The 18,965-nt window shown below is 37.6% G+C and overlaps 1 long non-coding RNA gene across 1 annotated transcript in view; it reads right to left on the bottom strand.

Moving 5' to 3' along the window:
- Positions 1–18,965, bottom strand: part of LOC112640808 (uncharacterized) — a 481,961-nt gene that overhangs the window by 3,289 nt on the left and 459,707 nt on the right. Inside the window, exons 14-15 of the long non-coding RNA XR_007411443.1 lie at positions 2,855–2,939; positions 803–917 (exon numbers count right to left, since the gene is read on the bottom strand). This is a non-coding gene — a long non-coding RNA (uncharacterized LOC112640808). The remainder of the gene's footprint in view (positions 1–802; positions 918–2,854; positions 2,940–18,965) is intronic.

Genomic DNA, 18,965 nt, shown 5'->3' with positions numbered 1-18,965 from the left:
AGAGGAAAGCAAAATACTCCCCTGCTTGTCTTCCATCTCAGAGTCAACTGCTGAATGCTAGTCGGTGCTCATCTCTAGAGCTGTGTTACATCTGCCTCCATAGACAGAGCTACTGTTTGCATCAGAATAGATGCTAAAATCCTTTCCAAAAGAGCAAAATGATAATGAGCCCAGATATAAATGAAGTGCAATATCCAACACATGATTTTATGTCAGTGTTACTCAGTTATGAGGCTGTAAAGAAATGAATTCTGTTGTGGTGAATGTCAATACTTTACACTGAAGGTTCAAAAAACCCACAGTTTTTGAAGTGTTTCAAACCATAGGGAATAAAAATGGAAGTTTCCAGTAGCTTGTCTCTGCAACGAAGAAGTGGAAATTGAAATAAAGAGAGCAGGCAATTGGGACTCCTGACGCAACCAGGCTTATGTTCCTGATTCTCAGTGCCTTATTCAATTTTAATCAGACAAAACAAGTTCTTCAAATGTGAGTCAATAGCATTAGCTTCTTAATTGCTTCTAAATTATTTTTCTTTTTTCTCCTAGACACTCTTATTTGATGTCATGTTGAACCATGGTTTTGTTTTTCAGAAATATATTTATGCAGACAGCTCACCACGGTGGTACAAATGTTGCTGCGACTACAAACTGGATGTCTAGATGTACACATACACAAAATGTCCTTATGTAGAATCTGATCTGCTGGATGAACAAGCACTGTGGTATTTGGCCAGATGAAGGGAGACTAGGGATGATTCACATGTGAATGAGGCACACATTCACCTTTTGGTGAATCTCTTTACCTTTTGATTTAATCTCTGATCTGCAATGGATGTTCCCTCTCACGCCTTTTGCTCTCTTCTGTGGCTGTGATCAATTTACATGATGGTGAGTGGTCAGAAGCTGAAACTGGTCACACTATCGTAAAAACAAAACACAACAAATACACAAAGAAAGTATGGATACCATTTAATACCCACTGGGTTTGAGAATAGTTTCCTTCTTATTATTTCTTATGATAATTAAGTATCTGATTGGAAATTTAATTTGGTCATTTAGTCATTCACTCAGCAGAATTCCACTGTGGCCTACATTATCTTGACCACTGTGGATACAGAGAATATGAGAGGTCCATTTCCCTGTCCTCACAGATTTTATAGGTCAGAAGTAAAAGCAGGCATAGAGACAGGTAGAAAAACAAAACAAAACAAAAGACATAGAGAGAGGTCCTTAGTGAAGAAAGTGGAGAAAGAAGATTCAAGACTGAAATAGGCTTTTTCTACAATTATTTTCCAAAAAATAAAGTATAATATAATGGGATCTCAGTGTCCCTCCTTCTCTCCCTTACCTTCACCACTACATACACAAAAATTCTGTTATTTCTTTTCAATACCTGATTCTACCATAAAAGTTTTATTGCTGTGGCTTCAATCATAAGAGCTTTATTGCTTTGGCTTACAGCTTTACCTATACAAATGCTGCATATCTGAGTGTACGTGTATAGGCATCAGAGAAAGAAGGACTCCTTAGGTTGTTATATGACTTTTAATTATGAATGAGATCCAACTCCTTTCTCAAAGGATTAGATTAAAAAATAGGAAAGAGAGCAATGATATCTGCCATGCAGGGAAGAGTTGGTGAAGGAGAATATAGAACTCTTCTGCAGAAATTGGGCAAGGGATTTCTACCCTCCACCTTTCTCTATTCTCAGGATCTTCTCTTGAACAACTGAGGGTTCAGAAGAAGTCTTTCTTCATATCTTTAAAGTTTCATTCCCAGCATAAGACCCATATTCTGAAGTGATTAGCCTATAACATTAACTGCATTAGCCTCTAGAGCTTCTTTCTATTACAGCATTAGAGAGCCCTGAACCTTACTTCATAGACTTCATTTATTTCAGCCCCCTTCTCTTTCAGCTTTAGTGTCAAGGGCAAATGGCAGCTTGAGCATCATTCTTACAGTTGCATGAAACAAAATTTTCCAGTAAGCCATGTTGCTCTTTCATGCTATGAAGCTGGCTGTGCAGTATTGGGTCCAGACTTGTCCAAATGGAACTTCCATCGTGGGCCAAGGTCACAATTTCTTAGACTGGATCCTACTTTCTAAGGTGGGTTTACCAAGTTGCTTCCTACACACATATTCAGAAGACTGTGGCTAGAGCTTCTTGGACATGGTTGCTGACTCATTTTTTCCTAATATTCGTATGGGAAATCCTAGAAGAAGAGCACAAATTGTAATTGCCTCCATTATATCCAAGTTAACTGTATATATTAGACTTTTAGCAATGTACTGTGGTCCAAAGAAAGTACTTCTAACAGGTTTTCAGAAATGTATAATATCGTTTTCTTTTTTTTTTTTTAAGGTTTATTTATTTATGATAGACATAGAGAGAGAGGCAGAGACACAGGAGGAGGGAGAAGCAGGCTCCATGCTGGGAGCCTGACGTGGGACTCGATCCCGGGACTCCAGGATCGTGCCCTGGGCCAAAGGCAGGCGCTAAACCACTGAGCCAACCAGGGATCCCCTAATATCGTTTTCATGTGTTTACTCAGACTTACAAAGAAATTTGTTTTGCTTTTGGGTTTTTTTTGAGAATTTTCAATCGGGATGTAGGTGACTAGTTGTTTTTCCATCATAGTACTAAGAATTAATCACAAGTGTCTTGGAGAGTGGCCTTATCCCCACTGTATGCACATCACAGTGACAATTTCACCTCTCCATGACCTCTGGAAGTCGTTATTAGAAAGTGGATAGTTTTGCCAGTCATTTTTGTGTGTTATATCTAAGGAGAAATAAAATGGAACAATTTTTTACTTCTGTGGATTGTGACCATTAATACCTGCAGTAAATATTACCTTATGCCCTGAGTCAATCACATTCTGAAGGTGGTACTTGTAGCTGTCCCTTGAACTTCTTCATAACAATGCATAGCCCCAGGGCCTCAGGTCAAGAGGTCAGCAGAGAAAAGAGGATATAATTAATTTTAAAATACCTATGGCTTCTGATATATATATTTTTAATGTCTGAAAAGCCCAGGTGTTAGTAGTTGCAATCTTACTGAATACACCCCAAAATGTACTTGATTGAAATAAGAAACAAGGCAATTCATTTCAAAAACTGAAGTCATACTTAAAATGAAAAATAAGTCCAAAAGGTATAACAAATAAATAATATATGAAAAAGTTGTTAGACTTCTGTATGATTTAAATATCTCAAACCAAAAAAAAAAAAAAGTCAATGGCTTTATCCTTTAATGGCATGTAAATCTCAAGATTTCCTCGGAGTAGAAAGTTGCTACCATTAATGGTAAGAACAAAATACCCCATATAAAAAGGGAGGTAATGTAGCTTAATTTTTCCTTAAAAGTATGAGTCAAAAAGCTAGAGCAAAAGTGCCACAAATATTTTAACAACCTGCATATATATAAAATACAAATGGGAACAAATTAAGCTCTCCTTCATAAAGGTGTCTCTGGACAATTACTTGCAAGTCAATTTGTGAAGGACATAGAAATATTGCTTTCTGGTTTAGGTCTTTCTGGAAGCCACAGTTTTGTTAGTAATTTTGAGTAATTGTGAAGACTGCTTCATAATATCTAGTTTAGTGTGGCAACTTCTAAGAGGCCACCATCGTTACACAAGCTGAACTTTGCCTAGAAGGGAGCTAGGAGCTAGTTCCTCTCTTAAGATTAAGCTTTGCCAAAGTGGTATATTCTCCCCACCACATGCATTTTATATTTGCCTCTCTTTCATTTATCTCAAACCATCATTATCAACCTTACTATTAATTCAACTACCAATGTCACAAATATTGGCTGCCCCAATTTATGGTCACAACTTTCTGGTTAGCAGCACCCCCTACCCCACCATTTAGTCTTGATACGCTCCCAGAGGTGACAAGCACTTAAGTAGAATTGCAGGTAAAGGGCATGGGTGAGAGGGAATTGGGTTTAATTCTCAATCTTGCAACTTGCTATTTAAATGACTTCGAAGAGTCTGTGCCACTGTTTGCTCATCCATAAAATGGAGTTAAAAAATCTTCCCAAAGGATTGTGAAAATTAAATAATACAATAAATGCACATAAAGTACTTGACTCTGTGCCTGAAAAGAGTAAGGACTAGATAAAGAGTAGTCAGATTAGATATTTTCGTTCCTCTTGCTGTTATCATAGGCTACCTGAGGTCCAGGACCTTCCTTTTCATATCCTTTCCCCCGTTCTACCTGAGTCTAGCAGCTATGACCTTATCAGAAAGCTTTTAAATCTGTGGACCCTAGGATATCCTCACCCAGCAGCAGAAAAATAGCTCAGAGTTATCTTGAAGCTACTGACTTGGTAAAAATCCACCTTCAGAAGGAAAACTCCAAGGCACAATCAAGTCAAGGAGGTAAATGTCAGGATGCTGAATCTTGGGGCAATAAATCTCGTATCCTTAGTGAGTAGACATTCCAAGGTTGTGGCTGGCTCACCTATATCTGAGTGTTTTACTGGTCTTGGACGCAATTGAAAAACTGCCCCCCCCCCCACTGTCTCCATCCAATTCTCATATGCCCACACTGAGAACTTGGCACCATGGGCCTTATCCTCAGCCATAGGACCTGAGCACTGGGTATGTCCTGAGGGGAGCCTGGTTCTAGGGTGGGAACCTGAGGATGAGGCTGGGAAAGGCCTCTCCTATAGTTTAGGTGCGAGGTAAGCAAGTCAAAAAAGGTAGCACCCTTTCATTAATTTCTTTGTAAATTGTCTAGTTTCAGTTTCACTTTCTTTTCTCATGAACTCTAATAAGGTCAATATATTGTCTTATTTTTTTTAAGGCTCCACTTTTTGAGAGTGTGTTAAGAGAGAGGGATTATGTCTCACTTCCTAATAGCTAAGCTTTTGAAGCCCCCACAGGATTTAAGGGGAACTATCTGAAAATGGACATCAACAAGGCTGTCCCTTCTCCCCTGGGGTTTCAGAACAAGGGCAAAGAGAAACAGCTGCTGGTAAGCTATGACTTTTCCAGGTCCATCTGTGTAATTCTCTTGATTCAGCCCTAGGAGACCCAGGACAACCCTTCATTCTCTGGTCTCTGCTAACACCTATTACCCCACTGTCTTGGTCGTGTAAGTGGAAGCCTAACACTTATCATGTCATATCCAAAGCCCACACCAAGTATATCTGTTAGAATCTAGGGGAGATTTCCAGAGTTTCCCCAGCAGTGTTTCCTTTCCACAAAATTTAGAGGGGAGGAGCTATTTCTGATTTTCCAGTTAGCAGAGGATTTAAAATCAGGCAAGGCATTTATAAGGGAGGAAGAGGTGGATTTACCACTGTCACATTCCAGTGTGAGAGCTGAGTGTTGCTAGGGGACCCTTCATCTGGATTGGACACCAGCCCATTGGCAATGAATGGGCTTGTGGCATGGAAAGGCAGGATATAGAGCAGTAGAGGCTTGCACTACCAAAGGCTCAAAATTAAAGGCCCTGGGCCACTCTGGGAAATATAGCATTCCCTGTGGGCTGCAAATCTCATGCATAGTCTACAATTTCTTTAAATCACTGGATCAACTGCAGTAGACAAAATTCACAATATTAATTCAAACATTTTTTTAAAAAAGATTTTACTTATTTCTTTGTGAGAGAGAAAGTGTGTGTGTGGAAGTGTGAGAGTGAGAGAGAGATAGAGAGAGGGAGCAGGAAAGGGAGAGGGAGAAGCAGACTCCCCACTGAGCAGGGAACCCAACACGGGGCTCAATCCTCAGATCTTGGTATCATGACCTGAGCCAAAAGCAGACACTTAACCAACCGAACCACCCAGGTGCCCCTATTTCAAAATCTTGAATGTACCACAGGTGTTTACTCTTACTTTCATTAACTTAAATTATCAACATGGTTTAAAATAATAAGATTTTTTTCCTTCTTAATGCTTTTCCTTATCATAGACAATGGTTTGAAATAAAATATCATGGCTGCTATGTGACTAAAATCTACTTTTAAACAGTCATACTGAATTCCTGAAAACTCTAACAAACTGAGTTGCCTTCCAGATTTAGCCTTCACTATTGAATTGTGAACAGCATGACTTTGCCATTGCTAATAATACACACACTCAGACACACACACACAGACACACACACACACACCGGTGTATACATATATATTTATGAATGATATTATATATTGCTTTAAGATCTTATCTAAGAAATTGGAAATCCTTTGTAACTTGCTCCTTTGCTTTTTTGGCATTCTGACATTTTTACAGATGAACAATTGCTCAATATGTAAAGTTTAAATGGCTCTCTTTATTCAATAAAGTATTGTATTATTGAATGAATTACAAAGAGGCAGTATCCTTTGCACATTAACTTTGAATCTGCTGCTTAGAGCAAAATCCTGGTTTTCTTTCAGATGCTAATAACATACTGTCCAGGCAAAGGAAAGTTATTCTCTAAAAGGATTTGGTAAGACTTGGTTTGCTTTCATTTTTTATTTTGCTTCATAATGATTTCTTAACAATAACAGAGTAACTTTTTTCCTTACTGTCCATTATGGTAATTTTAACTCGGTGCTTTTCTGCCTTGGGTAAGTTAAAATATTATTGATTGTGAAATAATTCAATGAAGAATATAACCTCTTCTGATGGGTCCTGTTGATGGAGATTTTATTTTTTTTATAAAGAGAATGAAACAAGTTAGTCCTTTCTTTGTGCCCTGATTAACTATGGTGACTGTAGAGGGTTTTGGAAGATGAAGTTTGAAGAAATCTGAATCACTGTTAATAGGTTAGAATAATGAATAATATGAGTGCAAATGAAAGGGAGTCTGATCATCACCCTTTAGGAATCTTCTGGAATTAATTATAGGAATACTCATTCACTCTTCCCTATCAAAGTGCTGTTTGTGGTGAAAAATAGCAGACCAGTGAAGGTAAATCACACATGGTATGTCAGCAAGAGCCAAGTCTTGAAAACTGAAACCACAGTATGTATGTCAAGAGTGGGAATTTAATACAAGGAGATGGCTACACAAGTGTTGAAGGAATAAAAGCACAGGGTGAAACACTGAGAAAATACAAAGACAGCTGTGGACAGCCTCAACTCCTGGGCTTAGGGAACAAAGGGAAAAGGACAGACTTGCCAGAGCTAGCAGCTTTGAAGAACTGGAGCTCTGACTTCTGAGGATGGGATGTGCAGAGCTTGTGGGAGTACCTCTGAGGTAGCAATATAGGACCAGTTCCTAGATTATCAAAAATACCTAGAGGTTGAAAGAACTGCTGCTTTTGGAATAAAGTATATTGCTGAGGGAATACTAATGGGAATAGCAAGAAAGCAGGGAAAAAGAAATCCCTGTACTCCTCTTCCACTCCTCCATTCTCTTTTTATTTGCTCCCTACTCATGGAAAGCTGGGGAAACTATAGGCAAAGGAAAAATGTAGTTCTCAGAGTCCCAAATCCCACATCATGAGAGTCTGCAAAGGAGGATCTGGAGTTGAGTGGCAGTAGCTTAATCACTAGTCCACATGGTTTCATAGAAAGGTAGCTTGTGCCTAGTCTCAGGCTTAGGGTCATAAATAGTGTTGGGGGAGAAGGAAGCATGGCAAAGTGACTGGAACCTACACATCTTTCCCTCATTGTGGCAGTGCTAATAACTCCTGACACAATGTGCCCAATCAAATGTGATTCAGTCTTGAAGCTCCAAATACTTAAGGAACACATGGGTCCTTTCCTCTGTGTGTCCCTTTCATTTTAGTCTCTAATGTCCATCTCAAGCTGTCAGAAAATGCAAGAGGAGATGAGATGTAAATTTAAAAAGTCACCTTAAGTTGGCTTTTCACTTCCCTGAAGCTTTGCGCCATGGCTCCATGTTGATGTATCTTAAGATAAAAGAGTTTCAGAACTAGAAGTGAGCTAAAGTTCTGGACCAGACATTTTTATAGATGGAAATCTGAGTGATAAGCAAGTTACATAACAAGAATATATTTGTTAGCAAAGTTAATATTGGCTTCTTGGATTCCTAATTCTTAGGCTCTGGCTCATTGTACGCTACCACACCACCAGCTACGACAAGTTATTTCATGCAAGTTTGTACATGTATTCGCTGACCTCAGACAGTATAATGAAATCACACAAAACTGTATTATGATTATTGCCGTGTTGCCAGTCGCTATCATTTCCAAAGAAGATATCAAACCTAGACCCATGTCTCTTTGTCATCTTATTGTGCTATTACTTTTGGCCATGATTTTTATTGAATTCCAGGTCTCTATAGGTAGTAAAATGATATATTGTGCCTCACCAGCTGAGAAAACAATGTTCATTGCTACTAGAGCCGAATATGAAATATAATTTTGCTAAACTAGGGCCAGCTGGCCAAATCAATTCTGCTGTTGTCCTAAATATTACAAAGAATATGGTTGACTCTTTTTACACTTTAAAAAATGTTGTCTGAATTTGTTTATGTATTGCTGTTTTGCTGTGTGTGTTTTTTTTTTTTTTTAAGATTTTATTTATTTATTCTTGAGAGACAGAGAGAGAGAGAGAGGCAGAGACACAGGCAAAGGGAGAAGCAGGCTCCATGCAGGGAGCCCGATGCGGGACTTGATCCCAAGACTCCAGGATCACACCCTGGGCCGAAGGCAGACACTCAACTGCTGAGCCACCCAGGTGTCCCTGTGTTTTTATAGTGTATATTTAAAATAATTTTTTGTTCTTCCTTCCAATATGTATACTTACAGAAACTATAGCAGAAACTTTCATAAGACCAATACGTATAAAAATTTATTGCATTTAAAAGTATTAGCATTTGATTAGGTTTCTAGCCCTTCAGTTTCCTATAATTTGGTTCAATAAATTCTTATAAATTACTTATTTTAAAGTAGCCTAGAATTATTATTATTACCAAAAGCAATGGTGAAATGTGAGCAAAATTATCTTTGTCTCAGAGTAGATAATAGTTTCACAAGGTTGTTCACATTCAATTTCTATTTGTTATGTAAGAATTTCTACCCATCCCATGACCAGCTAAAACTTTTCCTCCACAACATCAGCATTCTTCATCACCCTGAACATAAAGGGTGTAATAATTAGCTTTGGGAAAGTTTTCACAAAAAAGATGGCCTTTGAATCGTGTTTTGAAACAATGGAGAGAAGCATCTGTAGCAGGGGAATCAGCATGTACAATGCTCAGAAAGAGGATACTGCTCTGAAATTAAGGAACCGCATTGGTGGGGTGGAGATTCAGGCAGAGACGTCTATAACCAATTGGGTAAATACACCTGAAGCACATGAGAATGCAGACTCAAGATGAAGATCTGGCACTTAAGATGCCATTAAAATCAAGGGAGTAGGGGTACCTGGGTGGCTTAGTTGGTTAAGCATCTGCCTTTGGCTCAGGTCATGATCCCTGGGTCCTGGGATCGAGCTCCGCACTAGGCTTCCTGCCCAGTGAGGAGCCTTCTTTTTCCTTTCCTTCTGTTGTTCCCCCTGCTTATGCTCTCTGGCTCTCTTTCTCTCCATTAAATAAATAAATAAATAAAACCTTAAGAAAAATCAAAAACAAAATAAAATAAAAGGAGCAGATATAATCACCAAAGGGGAATAAAAAGAAAAGAGGCCAAAGACAAAAGCCTGAAAACCATCAACATACTGGGTGACAAGAGGAAGAGAAACCAGCCAAAGAATCCGTGAATAATGGTTGCAGGAGGAGGACTAAACCTGGCACATCCCCGGGTAGAACTGGGAAGATGGCCATTATTATATGGTATGGTACATCTGGAATGCTATATCCTACCAACCTAGAAAGGAAAGTGGAGGCCAAAGTTCTCCTCATCAAGGCAAGAAGAAAACTGAGAAACTGACTCAACTATCACAGCTCTGGAAGGATGGCAGCATGTGTATTAAACAAAGTATAAGAAGAATACAATATTCTCTATGCTAATTCTGGAAATGGTGTTTAACCTATTTGGCTAAGATTGAACAACATCCTGACATTAGTCAATATTTGGAAGACAAGTGACCTCATAAGTATCCTTAAGAATTTTATCCATGGGTAACAAAACCCTAGCAGAGAACCAGGGACAAAGGAACAGGCTATATCTCTTGAGAACTTAGAGAAAAGTAGGTGGGAACCCAGCACATCAAACAATGAACTAGGGTTCCTGAAAGGGACTCAACATGGCGAAGAGAGTGAGGAATATCACAAGGCATTGACCAGCATTAAGACCAGGTCTGAGGCCGTCTCATAACCAGGCATGTGTGGGAAAAGAAGACTGACATTTTATTCTGTGGATGCTCAATTGATATTTATTTAATGTAAACTTCACCAGTAAGCTTTAAAAAAAAAAAACCTGAATTTAATGCAGTCTAGCTAATTATATTGATAACAGTGCTTTACTACTACCAAATTTATGAAGTATGATGTTTATACTTCTCCTTTAGCTCAAAAATGACTTTCTTTAAAATAAACACATGTAAAGGAAATAAGCTGGAGGCCTCAGAAAAAACAGTTGGATGCATGAAGGTAAAGTCACTCATGGTACCTTGTTTAGGTGTGATTTTCTTAATTATCCTTGGAGAGACTCAGTTTATACTCAGAGGGAAAAAAGCTTCAGTTCTAGTGGAAACATGAAAGTGTTAATAAAGAAAAGAAGGAAACAATTTATTTGAATATATTCAAGTAGAAAGATATGTTAGTTGAAGGCAAACCATTTTGATTAAAAATTTCAAGATTAAAGTCAGATAAATTGGCACGGGGAGGAAAAGACCTTTTTAAAAAGCCAAATAAACAAGAGTTTACTCTTTGAACAGGAACCTGTCAGGTACAAAGAGGACATTTTGAGGCCAACCTGTTTACATCAGAAGAAATGTTGATCAAGTTTGCCCTAGAAGGTAAGAGGAAAATTGCTGATTTTATCCTGCCTGCTACACCCCCAGCTAATACAAATATTATTATCAAGTCTCTTAGGTGGACTAAGAAAACTATGAATGTGTATTAAAATTTCAAAGAAGAATCTAGCCCCACTTCCCCAAATTAGTAAGTTCTTTGATTTCTAAAATAAGCTAAACAAAAGATAGGTGAGGAGATACATCTATCATTATGATAACAGAAATTTGTAGGTAAAAAAAGAAAATGAAGTCTGTGAAGCAAAGATACCTCCCTTGACTTTTATCTGTCTGCTTTCTGCCCTCTTGTCCTCATGTCTGCTACATACTCATGGAAAAGAATATCCTTTGAGCCACATTGTACCTTATATGCCAGGTTCAGTGAGGGAAAGAAGTTATCTGCATCTGACCAGACAAGGAAGAACCATATTGTTTTATTACAGCAAAGCTCATTTGGGTCCTAATGGGTAGAGTACCAATGGTGCTTCCACTAGAAAGTTCTGTATTTTTTGGTGATGAACTCAGCAGTGGTACTTTGCTTCACCTTTATTCAGAACTTAATACCTAACAACCACACAAGTGCTGTCCTTAAATCTTAAAACATAACATTTTGTTTAAATACTTTTGCAGTGGTATGAGAAGTAAAACATAAATTCATCTATGGTACTAAAATAAGAATTAAAAGCACAGTATCATCCTCTACTTTTGGCAATATGTTCACTCACATTCATTCATTCATTCATTCATTGTCTACAATGAACTACTCTTCAAGGTGCCAAGGGCATAGCAGTGAACAAAACAGAAAAACAAAAAACAAAAAAAAAAAAAAACGTGCAATAAGCTTACCTTTTAGAGGGAGAGGGAGAGATAAATAATAATCAAAATAAGTAAATTGAAAAATATATTAGAAGGTGATAAATGCTTTGGAAAGAATTAAAATGGGAGTGCAAGAGAGAACATTTAGGAATTGCCAGGGCCCCGGGTCTGGCTCCAATTTTAAAAAGACTTCAGGAAAGGCCTGAGAATATTTGATTCGAGGAGATAAGGGAGCAAACCATGCAGATATCTGGAGGAAGAGCAAATCTGACATAAGTGTTCCTGATGTTTTTGAAAAACAGCTAGTTGGGCAGCGTGATTGGAATGGAGTTTTTGGAAGAATAAGAAACCAGGTCAGAGAAGTAAGACGGACCATGTACATTTTTATTCTGAATGCATTAATAACAAATTGGAGGAATAGTAGCGAAAGAAGAAAAGCTAGTTAGGAGGCTGTTGTAACAGTCCAGGTGACAGATGATGGTGCTAGCAAGAGAGGTGGTGAGAAGTTGTTGGAAAAAAAATCTATTTGACAGCAGAGCCAAAAGGATTTCCTGAAAGAATAAATGTGGAATAAAGCAAGGTATTTTGCATGAGCAACTGACAGAATGAAGTTATCACTCACTCACAGGAGGAAAGCTGTGAATGGAGCAGTTTGGAAAGGTGAGAGATACCAAGGATTCTATTTTGGGGCATGTTAAATTTAAACTTTCTATGAAACAAATGTAGAGATGTGGCACATATATTTGGATATGGGAATTCAAGGCTGAGATCCAGGCTGGACATGTACATTGGAAATTATCAATATTTGGATGACTATTTCAAGTAATAGTACTGGATGAGACAGCCAAAGGTGTGGACTTAGATAAAGAGAGGGGGTCCAAGGGACACCTGGGGGTCTCAGCAGCTGGGCGTCTGCCTTCGGTTCAGGGAGTGATGCCCGTCACAGGATCGAGTCCCGCCTCGGGCTCCCTGCAAGGAGCCTGCTTCTCCCTCTGCCTGTGTCTCTGCCTCTCTCTCTGTCTCTCATGAATAAATAAATAAAAATCTTAAAAAAAAAAAAAAAAAGAGGAGGTCCAAGAACTAGGACATTCTACCATTCAGATATTGGGTTGACAGAAGCAAAATAGAAGAAGTGGCCAGTGCCGTAGAGGGAAATATGGAAGCCATGTGAAGAGAACTTTTCCAGGAAGAGGGAATGATCAATTTGTCAAGTGTTGCCAAGAGCTCGTGGAAGGTGGGAATGGACAACTAATGAACTTAGCCACATGTACTAGAAATTTCCATGTGACAAGGATTGCTTCAGATCTCAAAAACCAGGTGTTATGATTAAATAACCCTGTTTATCCACTGCCAGGTTGCCATGATATAGGAATGTTGTGGTGATATATTTTAGGAATAGAGTTTTTCCGCTTGTACAAGGTTAACTATTTCATTTTAAGTTGCCTCTTTTTATTTTGTTATAGCTTTATGAGCTATAATTGATGCAAAATAAAGTATATATATATAAAATATAGTAAAATAAAGTATATATATATAAAATAAAGTATACGTTTTACATAGTAAAGGGAGTAAATATTACTATGTAATATTCTGCTTTACTATGTAAAACGTATACTTTATTTTATATATATACTTTATACTATATATATACTTTATTATATATAATTATAGGGCACTATATATTTATATAGTGCATGATGTGATAGGTTTTGACATATACCTATATATACCTGTGAGACTATCACCACAATTAAGACAATAACATATCTATTTGCCCCAAAGTTTTTCTTATAACAAGTCTATACCCACCCCATGCCCAACAACCCATAGATCTGATTCCTGGCACTTTTATGTTTACCCAAATATTTTTTCCAGCTTTATTGAGATATGGTTGACAAAAATTTTATATATTTAGGATGTACAATGTGATTTTTAAAAAATTCTATTTAAATTCAATTAATTGACATATAATGTATTACTGGTTTCAGTGATGGAGGTCAGTGATTCCTGTCTTATATAACACCCAGTGCTCATTACATCACGTGCCCTCCTTAATGTCCATCACCCAGTTACACCATCCCCCTCACCACTCCCTTCCAGCAACCCTCAATTTGTTTCCTATGATAAAGAGTCTTTTATGGTTTGTCTCCCTCTCTGATTTCATCTTGTTTTATTTCTTCCTCTCTTCCCCTTATGATCCTCTGTTTTGTTTCTTAAATTCCACATATAAATGAAATCATATGATAATTGTCTTTCTTTGATTGACTTATTTCACTAAGCACAATATCCTCTAGTTCCATCCACATCATGTAGAGTGTGATTTTTAAAAGTCTACAATGTGATACATATACTTGGTGAAATGATTTTCACAATCAAATTAATTAACACTTCATTATCTTACATAATTACCATTTTTTTCTTTTCTGGTGAGAACACTTGAGATCTACTCTTTTAGCAAATTTCAAGTACAAAACACAGTATTATTAACTATGATCACCACGCCGTACATTAAATCTCCAAAACTTATTTATCTTATAGCTGAAAGTTTATACCCTCTGATCAGTATTTTCCCATTCCCTGCTCCCCACCCTGCTTTTATCCCTAGGAACTATCATTCTATTTTCTGATTCTTACGAATTCAATTTTTTTTAGATTCCACATATAAGTGGAATCACTCAATGTTTGTCCTTTTTCATCTGGTTTATTTCACTCAGCATAATGTCCTCCAGATTTATCCACATTGTTGCACATGACGGGATTTCTGGGTATTCTTTTTTATGGCTGAATAATATTCCGTTATATTTATATAATCACATTTTCTTTATCTATTCATCCACTGACAGACACAGGTTGTTTCCACATATTGGCTATTATGAATAATACTGCAGCAATGAACATGAGGGCATAAATATCTCTTTGAGATACTGATTTCACTCCTTTGGATATATACTCTGAAGTGGGATTCTGGAGATATACTGGTTCTTTTTAAAATTTTTTTGAGGAAACTCTCTACTGTTTTCCATAGTGGCTATAACAATTTATATTCCCATTGATAGTGTACAAGGGTTCCCTTTTCTCCACATCCTTGCCAATACCTGTTTTCTCTTGTCTTTTTATAATAGCTATCCTAACAGGTGTGAGGTGGTATCTCATTGTGGTTCAGGTTTGTATTTCCCTGATGATTAGTTATGTTGAGCACTTTTTCATGTACCCGTTCACCACTTATATGTCATACTGTATACCATACTGTTATATGCATACATCATTATATACATATATAAATACACACACATATATACATATCATACAGTATATATGCTGTATACATCAAGGTACACCACCAAAATACCCAGAACTCTCTTTGGATGTAGAAATATTGTAATAATCAAGTATCATCCCTTACTAAAGATGTAAGGGCCTCTAGAGTTGTTATGCAGCATATTACACTCCCCTGGAAACCATGGGCTCCAAAAATTCACAAGAATGATTCAAGAAGTCTGATCATATGGCCTGTGTGAGATTAGTCCAGGGCGTTGAGACCCATTCCCAATAAATGTGCAGTGGGACTTTTACATGCCAATAAGGAAAGAAGAGACAAAGGCAGGCCTGTTTTATAAAATCAAACTTGTTGACGCTTGATTTCTAGGAATTAAGAGGGGATAAGGTATCTATAATCACAGTGATCTTAAGTAATTTGAGAAACTTAAGCCATAAAATATATTTATTGAATTATGAATTCATATAAAGATTGATAAAGTGGAAGCATTTCTTTCCTAAATGATTTTGCTTGTAGAGCTTATCAGCTTCTAATGATAACTAGCTTTACCTGTAAGCTGAAAATTGCATTGCAGAAACCTACAACCCAGTGAGTTAAATGTATTTCATTTAGAACTGTTCAGTGAGCAAGGAAAGACCCAGGGGCATTTAGGAGTCAGAAAACCTGCCTTTCTCCTGGATGTCGTAATTGTAACTACAGTACAAAGAATAAATGATAAATGAGACAATGATAGATGAGTATGGTATGAATTATATTTAGAAACTCAAATATAAACACATCATATTATTTTGTGCCAGGATTTTTTTTTCCAGCCCAGAGAAAGGAGCCTATTCTTACAAAGCAAATTGAAGAAGAAAAATTGAAGACACTAACAAATGAAAAAAAAAAATGCTTGTGGAATTCAAATATGCAAACGATAACTATTCCTTTTGTACACACCGTGGATGGGAGAACAGAGTACATGATCACAGCTGGAATTCACACTGGGATCTTATACAATGTGATATTAGCAGCCACCTTCAGATGGGGCACACCCAGCTGTTCACTTTACAGAGCTTGCCTCCTCCTTTTCCTCTCCTGTCCCCTGCAGTAACCCTTCACACTAGCTTTCCTTGTTTTTTTTTTTTTTTAAAGGCAGAAATGAAGCTAAAACCTTTTGTGTAAAGAAAAAATGTGATAAAATGGAAGGCAAACCCTAAGCAGTTATTTTTAAAAAAAAAAGATTTTGCTTTAATAATTAGAAATTCTTTCCCTCCAAACTGGTACCACTTCAAAACACTTATTCTGCATTTCAAAGACAGCCATTGTCTTCTGTGCCTGCTGGAGCAGCTGATATGACCCTAATGTTTTAGTGGATGAATAACAGGATAAAAACTTTTGCATTGTTTAATCTCCCCTCTCTTATGCTTGATTTTTGCATTTTGTTTGAATAACTGTATATCTAGTTACGCTATCACAGGAGGAGCATGCTTTGCAAATTTTACAGAAGTATCTCCTATAAAAATACTTCCTCTTCCTAATATTTAATTGATTTGCTAGTATAAGCAACATTGTTTCTTCCCATGTGTAGCGAGGTGGACAATGTCCTCCAGAAAGATATGTCCAGGTCCTAATCTCTGGACTTGTGAATATTATTACTTTATTGGCAAATGATGTGATTGTTTTGAGAGGAAGAGCGTGTCCTGGATTGTGCTCTAAGTGCAATCATATGCATCTTTATAAGAAAGAAACACAGGGAGTTTTGAAGGGTTGGAGGCGATGTGACCACAGAGGCAAAGATTAGAGTAATGTGGCTATAAACCAAGGAACTCCTGAAGCCACTGATAGCTGGAAGACACAAGGAAGAGATTCTCTGCTAGAATGTTCGGGAAGACTGCAAATCTGCTAACAGGTCGATTTTGGATTTCTGGCTTTCAGAGCTGTTAGTGAATTCATTTCTGTTGTTTTAAGACAACCAGCTTCTAGTAATTTGTAAAAGCAGCCACAGGAAGCTGATACATTTGGATTCCTGAAAATAATGTTATTAGTTAGCTAAAGTTTGTGTCTTTGCCTAGATCCTATAGAAAACAGAGCAGAGGATAAGGATTAAAGTGTGGATGCTTATGTAAAGCATACAAGCAGGGCAAAGAGAAAAGAAAGTGAGGCATGGAAGAATGGAAGCAATGTAATATGATCTGTTACCCTACTGGCTACTGTATGACTGACTGCTAAGAGGAGGATACTTGCCAATCAGCTCAACATTTGGACTTCTCTGAAGAGCTGCAAGGAGGAACCTTGTGGTAGTTCATGGAAAGGTGAAAGGAAGGAACAGGTATCTGCCTGGCTCTATCTCATCTCCTGTTTCCTTTGGTCAAATCACACTGGTAACAGCGTAGTTCTGTGTTGAGTGATCCAGCCCCTCGGTGGTGGCTCAAAAGCCAGATCCCACGGTATGCACTATGGTATTTCACACATGGCCAGGAGTATGCATCGACTTGGCATGTGGGGCACGGAGGCTATGCAGGCTGGGTCTTTAATTTGGAGACATGGTGGCCACATGGGTGGCGGATGACTGTGGTGGCCTGGGTCTGAGAAACGGAGGAAGAAATCTGAGGAGAATACAAGGTTTGTGCCTGGGACTCTCTCTGACACCTGGGGCAAACTGCTAGAACTCGTGATCATTACGGAAAGTGATAGACGCATAGTTGTGATATATTTGACACTTAGACTGAGGTCAGAAGAAGGTATATCTTAGGCTGCTTTCCAGCATGAAAAAGCAAGAAATAAAAATAAAATTATTTGGGGATCTCTGGGTGGCTCGGCGGCTTAACGCCTGCCTTTGGCCCAGGACATGATCCTGCAGTCCCAGGATCTAGTGCCGCGTCGGGCTCCCGGTGCATGGAGCCTGCTTCTCCCTCTGCCTGTGTCTTTCTCTCTGTCTCTCTCTATGTCTATCATGAATAAATAACTAAAATCTAAATAAATAAATAAATAAATAAATAAATAAAGTTATTGATGGATAGAGGTTATCACTCAACAAGCACTGTTTTTCCATTTATCTTTTCAATCTCGTTATTGTCATTAAAAGATGGTGGTGTGATGATACATGATGATAGCTCTTTTCCAAAATGTATTATCTATACATATGCGACTTCATCATAAATTTTACTGATATAAGGAATGCATCGCACATATATTACAAATAATAATTACATATACTCTTTACTATAATACTCTATATAGCCAATTGATTCCCACAGAATGCTTTCTTTGATTTTTGCCAACTGTTGTAGAGTGGTTGATCTGTGGTTGATAAATGACTGTAGTTCTGTCATGGAATGTTATTTGATACTTTCATTTATGTCAATGAGTAAGACAAAATGAAACAATGAAGACATATATCGGAACATCACTCATTCATCAATGGTGAGTGACTTCTTCCCTGAGGGGCATAAGAGCTTACAAGTACTAGAAAAATACTTCCTCAAGTCTTTGTTCAATTCACAGCATATGGCTATAGACATGACACACATTTAAGTTTGATCTTCATTATTAACATTTTCTCCATCATTGTCTTCAGTCTAGTCTATTAACACAACAATGAATCAAGCCATGATTTGTAGTGTTTGCCAATTATAGCGGTGTAAACACTCTCATCTTGGCTGATTTCAAGCTATCAATATGATGCCACTGAAGGCAGAGTTGTCAGCACACTATTATGTGGCATTTCCACTACAGAGATGCAATAAACGTACCTAAACTCAAGAGCAGAGACTACGGTAAAATGCATAAAATAATTAGGAAGTGATGGGTTCTGGGTATTTATAAACATCTTAATACAATTTATTTCTAAGTTTTACATATGATTTGTATAATTTAGTTTTTAATATTGTCTGTGCTTAAAAAAAGCTTGCAAAATTCAAAAAAAATTCACTGTTGGCTCTAACTGAGTGAGCTGGTTCTAAGTAGACTACTGGAGATACCACTGAATTAAAGGAAAACTGCTAATGGCACCTCCCTGGGTGGTTGTGAGAAT

The sequence above is a fragment of the Canis lupus genome, chromosome 6 (assembly GCF_003254725.2).
Source record: "Canis lupus dingo isolate Sandy chromosome 6, ASM325472v2, whole genome shotgun sequence".
Lineage (NCBI taxonomy): Eukaryota > Metazoa > Chordata > Mammalia > Carnivora > Canidae > Canis > Canis lupus.
Note: the sequence above shows the minus strand (reverse complement) of the source record. Positions and strands in the feature narration are given on the sequence as shown.